We start from the raw sequence: 12,700 nt of genomic DNA, 5'->3' as shown, positions 1-12,700 counted from the left end.
TCCACATTTCACGAGGTATAGAAAATATCTTCCATTTCTGCACGTTGGATCCATTAAAAATGTGCCTTTTTCATTTAGCGAAAAAAATAGACGATCTTTTTCAACTGCATTTTAAGTCAATTTGAGCTGCATGACCTTATGGAAAATGCATTACGAATAATTGCGCTCTTGTAACCAGACCACTCAAAATAAAGCTTTCAGTGGCCTGGAGTTACCTTTCCTTGTCAGTTTTAATCTACCTTTATTATACAGTACATGATATAAAAAGCATGAAGATGGAATTATTACAGATCAGCTGAGTTATCTATTGTAAAGGATCCTACAAATTAATGTAAGATGCAGTTGCAGAAATAATCATATTATAAGTATAACCAGTGATGACTCTACAATATGTATAGATCGACTAAAAGGAAAGAAATAAATTAAAAATCATTCTGTTTTATAATAATTCTGGCCTGCATTTAAAAAAAAAACATCTTCTAAAATTCATCCTATGTATACTAAACTAATTCAAGATTTACAATACATTTTAGTCATTAAGATTTGTTTGTAAAACTGATGCTTGAACCATTTACTTTTTCTATTTACTATTTTCTTAATATAATTTCTTCTTCGATTACAATGAGTTGCTTATAGGTGTTACTGTAAAACTTTACCTATAGCTCAACCTGTTTTTAAAATTGACAACACAATAGGGACATTTAAATTGACCAGTTGGTATTGTTAGATTTAAATCTACCTTGATGCTACCTGTAAAAAATTTTATTCACCTAACCCAAAGTTTCAGCATGCTTTTTTCCTGAACTTTTTCTTACCTAGGATTATTCTATTAAAAAATTGATAGGGAAGAAAATAATTTTGGTTTTCATTGTTTTAAATCCCTGATATATATAATTAGTGGAAGAAGACGTCAAGTCTTCTGAAGACTTAAGGGGCTGACCATTTGCATTGAGTCTCCGTATGCCGCATTCATTTCGTGTATTACAATTTCAGAACAACTTAGATTCCTGACACCGATTTTTACACATGATTAGGCATCTGAATCATTTAATTTGTAAATTATGATTGTAAAACAATCACTATCGTAAATATGACCCTTTTATCTTTGTAAATTATTAGATTTCATCTCATCCACATGAACGTTATTTGTTTACTTGTAACAGGATGTTTTGACTGTAGATATTTGTATTACGCATGCGTGAATTTGGTATCGGGACAACTCGCCCTGTTTACAAGTTCGCCCTTGAAGTTACGAATTTGCAATCCTGCAGACAAGAAGATTTTGTTTTTATATAAATAAAAAGGATATATAAAGTGTTGTCTTTATTCATGGTTTTCCTTTGTCATGTGAATAAGATGCCCTCGTAACATACATGTGAACCTCCCGTTTAGGAGAAAAAACTCCCGTGTATGAAATTTTTCAGACGCCATATTTGATCATTTCTTACTACTAGGTACGGGTGTAATTGACACCTGTGTTAAATTTTACCTGAACATCAAAGAAGATTTATAATTATATGGCTTCACTTGACAGCTTGGGTGTCAAACATACTGGTAATCAACGATGTTTACCTCCGGCTAACTGCCGTTGTGTTATCAAAACGATGTGTATTGGGAATATTGAAATACTTTTTTGTTACTTCCCTTTGTTTTATCCTGTTTTCAGTTATTTTGCTTTTAAAAATGTAAATTGTAAAAAGACTATAAATGATTAATATTTTAATCAAATAATCATAAAAGGATGTTGATTAAATGAATTTAAATGATTTTGGACAAATACAAAAATTAAAATTTATAAATTATTTTAGCAATCTGGACCTCCTTTCAAGGATTAAATTGAAGTTTATATTATCAATTTGTTTACATGTGATTGAAAATCAACATACAATATGTTTAGCATTATCTATTTTTTAATTCAGTCGGATACTTTACTATTTCATCAAATAACAACAAAAATTGCAAATTTTGTTATCATCATTAATTTTTTTTATATATGCGATCAGACAAATAATACATCGTCTATAACCTGTTTTTAAGTATGAATTGATTTACACAGGTCTATCTGCATATATATTTATATTTGTTTAAAAACATAAAAAAAAATGTTGCTATTTTTCATAAAGTGCTGCTCGGTTTCAGCCAATGCTCCGAGTTGAAGGTTGTACTTTGATTTATAATTGGTTTTTTTTAACACACTGTGACTTGGATGGGGAGTTTTCTGACTGGCAAATATAACACATCTTCTTAATTCTAAATACATGACGGGATATATTTTTCGAAACTTTATTTTATGATATTTCCTTGATCGCAAAAAACTTACAAAACAGCGAAACAACAAGGGTTCTAATTTGTCAGGTTTTAGTCAATTTCTTGAAAGTGTATTGACGTCATTATGATCTAGTTAAAGGATATAGAATTTTTGTTTGTTTGAATTTACTTTACAGAAGTTTAATGCATAGCAAATGTATATAACCTCTGTCCTACTTATAGGGTCCATGCGATTTCCTCTGTCTTTTTTGTAACCTTGATTTGTATTTAATCTACTGCTGCCTCAATTTATCAAAAGATATAAAAGTCTTCAAGGCAAACACATATTAAAATTGAGAATGGAAATGGGGAATGTGTCAAAGAAACAACAACCCGACCATAGAACAGACAACAGCAGAAGGTCACAAGAAGGTCTTCAATGCAGCGAGAAATTCCCGCACCAGAGGCATCCTTCAGCTGTATTTTTACAATTTGATTTTACTTTATGGTCCGAGACCACAATTGTCGTCCCTTGATTTTCGTTGTTCACGAATATAGTCCCTAGTGTTGACAGTGGGTTACTTGCCATTAATTTTTATACCCCTTCCAAATTTATTTCTCCATGTTTAATGCCTTAAATTGCAAGTAGGGGGGGGGGGGGGGGGTGAAATTACACTGTAAAAAAATTTGGGTCCAGAATTTTAAAGGAAAGTAGTGATTTGGTCCAGCTGAAAAGGTTAAAAATTAGCACTTCGGAAGCTGTCAAAAGATTTAAAGACGACCTAAACATAGAATTGTCCATATTTTGAGTTAGAGCCGATGAAGTTTTCTATAATTTTGATATAATTTGTCCCAAAAGTAGTACAACACACTGTAAACATATCTTTGAGAAAGCGCAGGTGGGATTTTTTTTATTTGCATTTATGTTCTAAAAGAAATGCACTACGAAGTAATTGTGTTCTCGGACTTTATATGGAGGTAACATTTGTTGTTGTGAACAACCATTATTTATTTACAACTTCGTCTGTTATAACTGAATCTCTTGTGCATGTATTCTATTGAGTAAATCATAACACTTAAACTTCTGCTTTGATTTGTTCATACCTTTAGCGCTTACTATAAATCTATATTATCATAAACAAAGTGATATTATATGAATTGAATATTAAACAAAAGCACTATAATGTGTTCTTAATCAAATCTTTCAAAATTCTTCGTAACATTTTAGTTACACTATATGAACACAAAGACAATGATGTACGGTGTCTTTTTCAATTACATTTTACCACAATATAACGACATTTGAGATTTCTATAGAATTAATCTGTTGAAAAGCAATCACGAGTCCTTCAAGGAATCAAATCCATTAGAGCTGTGTGAAATGAAACAAGCCATGTGATTAATTTATCTCAGCTTTGATTGATGTACGTGTTCTAGCTTGATTTTTATAAGTATGTTTTGTAATTTAAATTAAAATATCTAACTATTCTTCAAGCCAACCTTTCAACATAAATATGTGACCTAAAAAAAACCCAAATATTTATAAATTATGAAAACGTATTTCACAGATAGGGAAAAATACCAAGTGTAAAAACTTACCAGTGATATGTTTTGTCACTGGTTTTCACATTCATTTTATTTTTTTGTATGCATACACATTTGACGATTTAGGTCAGCTGATCTGTAATGGATATACAGCTGATCCGTAATGGATATACATGATTGGTTACGCTTAAATATTAGAATACGTATGAATCGGTCACATGATGTTTTAATTTGAGCCATTATTTTTTTTAGGTTTGGAAAGCTATAAAACCAGGATTAACCCACTATTTTGTCTTTAAATGTACCATACCAAGTCAGGAATATGTTATCAAATATTCTATGTATGTTGCCGTTTGTTTTTATTGCACGTATAGTTGATGTGTTTCCCTCGGTTCTGGTTTGTAACCCGGATTTGTTTCATGACCTTTGAACAGCATTCTACAACTGTTGTGCGTTTATAAATGGGGACAAATCTGGTCTTGCCCTTTTTGGAGTTTTAGCCCCCCCTCATGAAACACTTTGATACGTATCTCCTTTATTTATTTTTTGGAATAAATATAACTTCTGTTAGCTTTCATTATGATAATGAAGAAGTGATATCAGTTTATGATGACTGTACGATGACGACCAATTTCTTAATATTGACGATAAGGTATGATATGTATTTGATTTGATGAGACTTATGTTATAATATACTTTTGTATTTTAAATTATCAGTTTTCATAGCGGTAAAATTAATGGTCATAACAAGCGGGGACACACGTTAAACTCATACGTAATGAATTGAATCAAAGTATGGATTTATTTAAATACCATATTCAATCACAACTAAAAAAACTCCACTTTTGTTAATAAACATTAAAGATACAAATATGTTCATATCAATACATATAAAGCACGCACGTAATGAATTGAACTTAACTATGGATTTATTTGCAGTCCTTATTAAATCACAGCTACAAATAGAAAGCACTTTTGTAAATAAATATGTTCGGAACAAATAAGTTCATATCGAACACTATATTTGTTAACGTCCATTAATAACATAAATATTCATATATGATTTCTTTTAAATATATTACAGGTAAGGTGTATTCCTCCTCGTGTCATGTAAACAGATTCTATCTCATGATAAACAGGTTAGTACATTCAAATATAACAGTTAAACATGGATGAAGCATGAAAGAAGATAGATAAAAATATAAAATTACTTCATTTTTACGACAATTATTAGACGCTATATTTTGCAAATGTTTTTATATACAGTAATAGGTACTCCGGTGGTGGAAACAACCTATTGTTCTTGGTTATTATAGTGTAATTTCCATACGTTCGCCTGTCGATCACAATCAAAATAGATTTACTTACATAACCTGTTATGACCGCAGAGACCAGTTTCACTGGTTTATAAATTTCAGCTGTAGATGGACTTTATACAGTTACATTCCAATTGTTTTCTAAAGCAATGCTACATTCTTTGATTATTCAAACATCTAAGTGTTGTATTTCTGTTGTGTCGTAGTTCTCCTCAGTGTTAGTTGGTAATCCGGATGTTTTTTTTCTCAATCGATTTATGAATTTCGAACACCGGTATACTAATGTTGCCTTTATTAAACTACATTACTGTAGCATATTTTGACACTGCTCATTCATTAACAGGGATGGGCTACTGAAACTTCAACATATTTAACCGCTCATATATTAGAACGATTTCAATGAACACAACAGTTTTACAGTAACAATCACGAATTGGTTGATTAATGTCTCAATTTAAGGGGGCTCGCGGGTCTAAATCAATTTTTTTTTATTTAACATAGGATTTCGCTATATTTTTCCATAAATGCACTTTCTCTGATAATCATAGAAAAATGAAATAAAAAAAAATGGGGTCACCGTTCATTTACGCTCACAATCTGCCTTTGAAAGAAGCATACATTGTTGTTAATGTCCTTTTTTTCTCTTGAACAAATAGGAGAAAAAGCGGTAATATCAAAATAAAAAAAGAACCGAATTACAGAAATCGCTTAAATTTTACAATTATTGTGTTTATTCGAAAACAACAATAAAAAGTATAGGTCACTTGTGAGTTAAAAATAAAGGCAACAGTAGTATACCGCTGTTCAAAACTCATAAATCCATGGACAAAAAACAAAATCGGGGTAACAAACTAAAACTGAGGGAAACGCATTAAATATAAGAGGAGAACAACGACACAACATTAAAATGTAACACATTTAAAAAAGATATATCAAATTAAATGCCAAAAAAAGGCATTTTTGCACCAGAAGGAGATAAATTTGAGCTTTTTTAATGATATCTACATTTTAAAAGTCACCTGGGGCCAAAACGAATTGATTTTTGGGATAATTTTTGTACCATATGATAAAGTAACAACTACTAAAGTTTATAAATAAAACTTGTAATGAAAAATAAATGTTTAATTTTTTTCTGAAAATCTTATGCCCACGAGCCTCCTTAAAAGCTAACACTAATTAATAATATTGGTTATTTGACGCAACCTGCAATGTCAGATAATTTTATGCGTGTTACGTTTACTGAAATATTGGTCTAGACAGACAAAAAAGTGGTTGACCATTGGTTTTCTCATTTGGTTTGTTACACACACCAGGGCCAAATAAAGTCTACACAGTATAAGAGAGATCTTCAATGAAGTGATCTACTCATTTGAGAAGACAATATACTTTAAGAACCTATAGTTGCTAAATCATCGTTCTGCAGGTTATAAAGACTGTAAAAATTATATCAAACTGGAAAAAAAGAAACTTAACCATGATAGGAAGAATAACAGTTATTAAATCTTTAATTATTCCTATAATCACTTATTTGGCTACAGTGTCAACCTTAAGCAAAGAATACTTGGACAAATTTAAAAAAATCATATATGAATTTTTATGGAACAATAAGACAGAAAAAGTTAAACGCACCGTATTAAGCTATAACCAACTAGCTGGTGGATTAAAAATGGTAAATATAGATAAATATATAGAATCTATAAAGATAGGTTGGATAAAAAGATTAACTGCTGATAAATTTCTTAATTGGATGGTTATACCAAAGTTTTATCTTAATAAATTTGGTAGCAATCTACTTATCTTAAGGATGAATACTAATAATATATATTCTATACCGGGTACTAAAGAGCTACCAGAATTTTATCTTGATATGATTAAAGTATGGTTAAAAAATAAAAATAATAAAACTAAAAATCCAAATAATTACAGACTTATCCGTCAAGAAGTTATTTGGGGAAATCAATTAATTAAATTTCAAAAGAAAACACTCCTTTTTCAAAATTGGATAGACAGTAATATCATTCATATAAATGATATAATTGATGAAAATGGAGTTTTTTCAGAAAAAATTATAAGTTTAAAGTTAAAAAATAAATCAAACTGGATAGCTGAATTTTCAAGATTGAGAAAAGCAATTCCAAAAGAATGGTTAAACATATTAAATGAAGAATGTTCAATAAAAACTAGTGTTTTAATAAATAACTCACTATATATAAGTGAAAAAAATAATTGCCAACATAAACTAGAAAAATTAGATTCAAAGAAAATTTATTCAATTTTAATAGAATATGATAAAGAAGTTCCAATAGGATATCATAAGTGGAATAGAATTTTGAAATGTGAAAACATACAAATTGAAGCTCAATATGTGCAAAAATTTATTCATAATTACTTAAAAGATAATAAACTGAAAATGTGTAGATGGAAATTATTACACTTTATTCTTCCAAACAAAGTCTTATTAAAACAATGGAAAATAAGTCATAACTCTACTTGTAATTTTTGTAACGTTACAGAAGACTATAAACATTTTTTTGTAACATGCCACTTTTTAGATGAGTTTTGGGGAGAAATATATAAGATACTTGAATTAGTTAAGATTGGTAGACACATTCTCACTGAAAAAAATTTAATCTGGGGATATAAAATTAATGATGAACATTATTATGAAATAAACTTTCTACTTACAGTTATTGTATTTACAATTCACAAAATACATTACTTGTCAGAATATAGAACACAAAATATCAACATATACAATGTTTTTAGGTCAGAATTTAAAATAGGATTATTATTACAAAAAAAATATATTAATATTGAAGGTAAAGGGATACTAGAAAAGATATATTCTTATATTTGACAGCATTATTGTCAGTATTGCAATATTTTATGTATTTTACAGAGCTCCTTGTACTTCAATTGTTTGATAGATGGTTTTTTTTTTTCAATGAGTTTTGAAAGTGAAAGTACAAATGTACTTTTTCCTTAAATCTATATACTGTAACTTTATATTATACATAAGATATGCAAATTATGCTTAATACATTATGAGAACAAGATTCTTATGTAAACCTACCTTCCGTGGCTAATTCATTTAAATTTGGCAAGCACGTGGTGAAAGTAATTATAATCCACACAAAAAATGACAAATGAATTTACCGTTATACCGGACAACAGAGAAATACATTAAACCACAAATCAAATTCGGAACACGCTTAATAACCCGTAATTCTGTTTTTATCCACAACATCTATCAGATAGTTACAATATATAAATTTAAAGTTCATATTCAAAGTTATAATTGTAAAATTATAGAGAATTAATGTATTTAATGATAAACAATGTACAATGACAAATAATATATAAACTAACAAAATTATAAAAATACTACCTGAAGATACCCTGGTCTTAAGGTACTAACAAACAGGGATCTTTACTGAAATAGCTGTACCAGTGAAGAAATCTGTTAACAGCATGTGATATATTGTTGTTGAATAAAAAAAAAAAAAAAGGTTATAAACCACTGTTTACTTCCATCGCCTTCATATATATTGCGGTAAGTTTACTCATTGGAAGCTATACTAAATCATCCTGTTTTGTTACGGCCGCCTGTTCGTTGTAAGTTGTCTGTGTCTATACTTTTTTTCCGGATACTTAGGTGTTGTGGTTGTTTCGTATGTACTCTCTGATTTTTTAACTAATATCAACTTTTTAATACATTATTGATATATTTGTACGGTCAAAACTGTATTTGAAGGTCTTACGTGGAAACTTTTAAGTACGTTTTATTCTAAAACGGGCATTGTGATCTTTACATCATTTGAAAAGCCATGTTTAGCCTTTTAATCAATGTCTAGACTTAAATTTAGTTCTGTTCAGATGAATAGCTTCCAATAAACTCAGTACCGTGCAGTAGCTTTTCTGTAGGCAAATAAATACTACTTAACAGTTTGAACGAAAAAAGTAAAATCCCAAAAATACTGAACTCCGAGGTATTAAAAAAGAAAGTCCCCAATCAAAAGGCAAAATCAAAAGTTCAAACACATCAAACGAATGGATAACAACTGTCATATTCCTGACTTGGTTAAGGCATTTTCTTATTGTTTTATAGCTAGCTTAACCTCTCACGTATATGACAGTTGCATCAAACTCCACTATATTGTCAACGATACGTGAACAAAACAAACAGACACAATAGGTTAAATTGTCAAAAAAAAGGGGTACACTAGTCAACATTATGTTATCATCTTAATCACTATAAAAACAACAAATGTAACGAAGCAGCACAAAAAGGCATACATCAAATTTAACATCCTCATTTTGCTTATATTATACGCGAAAACTGCATGTAAATGCTTCCCTTTTAATAGCAAGGCAGAATTACCTTGTACTAGTCTTTTTACAATACTTCATTTGACCGACATAATTTCGAAAAAAATACATATTGCAAAACATTTGATAAGAATACTCCGGGTTTGAAAATCTTTAAATAAAAGTCAAAGATAATGTCCATCGGTTCACTTCAGAGCAGACACTATGTATAATACAATTGAGAATGGAAATGGGGAATATGTCAAAGAGACAACAACTCGACCATAGAACAGACAACATCAGAAGGTCACCAATAGGACTTCAATGCAGCAAGAAATTCCCGCACACGGAGGCGTCCTTTAGCTGGCCCCTATACAAATATATATACTAGTTCAGTGATAATGAACGCCATTTGTTGCCCAATAATGTCACACAATATACGTCACTAACGTGAATAGTGAATATATTGTAAATATATTGCCGTTGTTTGGTTTGTGTTGGTTTAAATCATAACAGTTTGATTTTTATCTTTTAGGTTGGTACAAAGAATAGCAAAGAAATGAAATGGATGAATAATGATTACTTTATCAAAATGATTTGGTTGTGGACGCCATTGTTTGCCAATTTAACAAAAGTCAATTCAACAAGGAGTAACAATGTCAAGTACGACGTAATGAACGACCAATCAATGGACGATTCAATAATGACGTTACCAACACAACCATCTAATTACGATCATCTGTTAAAAGTTCGTCTGCTGGCGCTCACAACGTCTTCCATTGCCATTGAGTGGAATTATGAAGAAACTGTGTTTCGTAATAAAACATTGCTCGGATCAAAAGTGGAATATTTTATAAATAGTGGTAAATTCTCATCCGATATGTTACAACCGCATATACATTCTTTTACGTGTGATCATTTAAAAGTTGCAACAAAATACACCATTTGCATTTCTGTGTATTTAAGTGAGCTTGTTTATTTAAAGGAGGATGATTCAATTGTTTTATCAAAATGCTTTGGAGCTGAAACGATACCATACATTCGTAATGATTCTATTTTAGTTCTTATTATTTTACTTTCGTACTATCTTTTTATGGGAATGATAGGCGTTTGTCAATGGAAGAGAAAATGTCGTATGCAGACTTCTAAAAATAGACGAAATGAGTTCGTGCATAATACCGAAAATAATGTAAACAGTAATTCGACTATGCGATACCGTGAATTGGAGGAGCGACAACGATTGACCAATCCAGTATGTTCTATTGAAGAATCACGCATTTAAAATAGTGCGTCGTTTATATCTCCTCAGGGTAAACCAGCTTACAAGTAATAATATATAATTTCGAAAAGCCATTTGTATTCGATTTTTGACGTGGGAATATACACAATGTGGTATGTAATGAGTAAGGTACTATTTGTTGGCCATTTAATTTGGAAACGCAAGTGATGTTTTTAGAAATGTACAAATATTGACGTTTTTGTATTGGACTATATACTCAAGAAATCCAAGATATATGAATACAGTTCCTTTTTTAAACTTCAACAGAAAAAAATTCATTTTTAAATATCGATTACTTGGCTCGTTTTCATGTAAATAAGACCAGTTTAAGATGTACTACTTTTGGTAAGTCAAGGATATTTTGTGTGCAGTTTGTAATTAGTATATGAAATCGTAGTATCATTGAGAATATTTTATCTTGTACGTCTAGTCTTGTTTCATTGGCTTTGAGAGTTTGTATCATTTACACGATAAAGTTTGCAATTTAAATTTTAACATTTATATCATAAATCAAAATTCGATACAGGTGAGGCATAGCTCTGTGTCAACAGTTTTTTAGTACACAAATAAAAAAAAACCTCTTGACACGTTTTATTGTTTCCTTTATTTTATTAATAAAATATCAATATCATGTACAAACTTTTTCTTAGATTCAATTTATTGTTTAAAAGATTTTTATTGAGATGATACAAATCTGATTCATTGACCATATTAAGTATTCAAGATTGAATCATTTCATTAAAAAAAACTATTCTGTGTGGATCAAATGCCATTGTTAAAACAAAAAAGCCAACAATGGTTATATATTTGAAAAAAGGAAGACTAGTTTTACAATTAACAACAATAGTACACATGAGTTCAAGTTTTAAATGACCTCCATTGGTCTACCACTGTATAGGCTACATTTACCTTGGGATCTTACTCGAATGTAAAATAGATGTAATCAATGCATAAAATAACATTATATAAATAACACATAGCTGAGAGGGTGATAGAGCAGATTGTTACCCCGAGAAAACATTGTCAACCGCGGCGAAGCTAAGCTTTGTATTTAATTACTTGATGTAAATTCAATTCATTGTCTTTTAAATCATCGAATTTTGATTGGTCTGGACGAGAGGGTAACATTCAAAAAAATTGTCACCCGCTCAGCCATGTGATAGATTAAATTAACACCCTCGTATTAGCCAATCAAAATATGGCATTTTAACGTGAAGTATAATAAAAGTAAATATCAGCATGTATTGACTGAGATAATAGACACTGTACATGATGATACCATCAGCGACATATATGACAATCATCAGGCAGATATATATATATATTACAACATAGAACAATATACAATGTACTAATATTTTTATATTGTCTATAATCTATAGGTGTCGTCGTTGTCTCTTACATATTATTAAAATAAATTGCAGTATTAAATTTAGTGAAAGTAATTAGTAATAGTTTTGTTTTGTATAAATAGTTTTCTTTGGAATATTACATTTCTCCAAACGGATATGAACAGTTATGTAAAATTTAAAATCACAAAAATACTAAACTCCGAGGACAATTCAACACGGAAAGTCCCAAATCAAATGCCAAATTAAAAGCTAACACACATCAAACAAATAAATAACTACATTCATATTACTGACTTAGTATATACATCCTCTTATGTAGAAAATGGTGGATTAACTTTGGTTTTAAAACTAGCTAAATATCTCACTTGTATAAGAGTCGCGTCAAATTCGATTATATTAACAACGATATGTGAACAAAATAAACAGACATGATACGTAATAATGTCAATAATAGGAGTACAGCAATAAGCATTTTGTTATAATCATAATCACAAAAAAAACCAAAACAAAAAAAACAACCCACATATGTTATAAAGAAGCACAAAATGGCATATAGATCAAATATTAGCAAATGTCAAAGACAAGAATACATGAATGTATCATAAAAAAATTACATAATAACGGTATGTATAAGTACAGAGCCACGTCATATA

The 12,700-nt window shown here is 29.9% G+C and overlaps 1 long non-coding RNA gene across 1 annotated transcript in view; it reads left to right on the top strand.

The window, feature by feature from the left end:
- LOC139501658 (uncharacterized) overlaps nt 1-12,140 on the top strand; it is a 67,836-nt gene extending 55,696 nt beyond the window's left edge. Inside the window, exons 3-4 of the long non-coding RNA XR_011658624.1 lie at nt 4,877-4,931; nt 9,952-12,140. This is a non-coding gene — a long non-coding RNA (uncharacterized lncRNA). The remainder of the gene's footprint in view (nt 1-4,876; nt 4,932-9,951) is intronic.
- Nucleotides 12,141-12,700: the final 560 nt, after the last annotated feature.

The sequence above is a fragment of the Mytilus edulis genome, chromosome 13, assembly GCF_963676685.1.
Source record: "Mytilus edulis chromosome 13, xbMytEdul2.2, whole genome shotgun sequence".
In the NCBI taxonomy this organism is placed as follows: Eukaryota; Metazoa; Mollusca; class Bivalvia; order Mytilida; family Mytilidae; genus Mytilus; species Mytilus edulis.
This window is presented reverse-complemented; position numbering and strand designations above follow the sequence as displayed.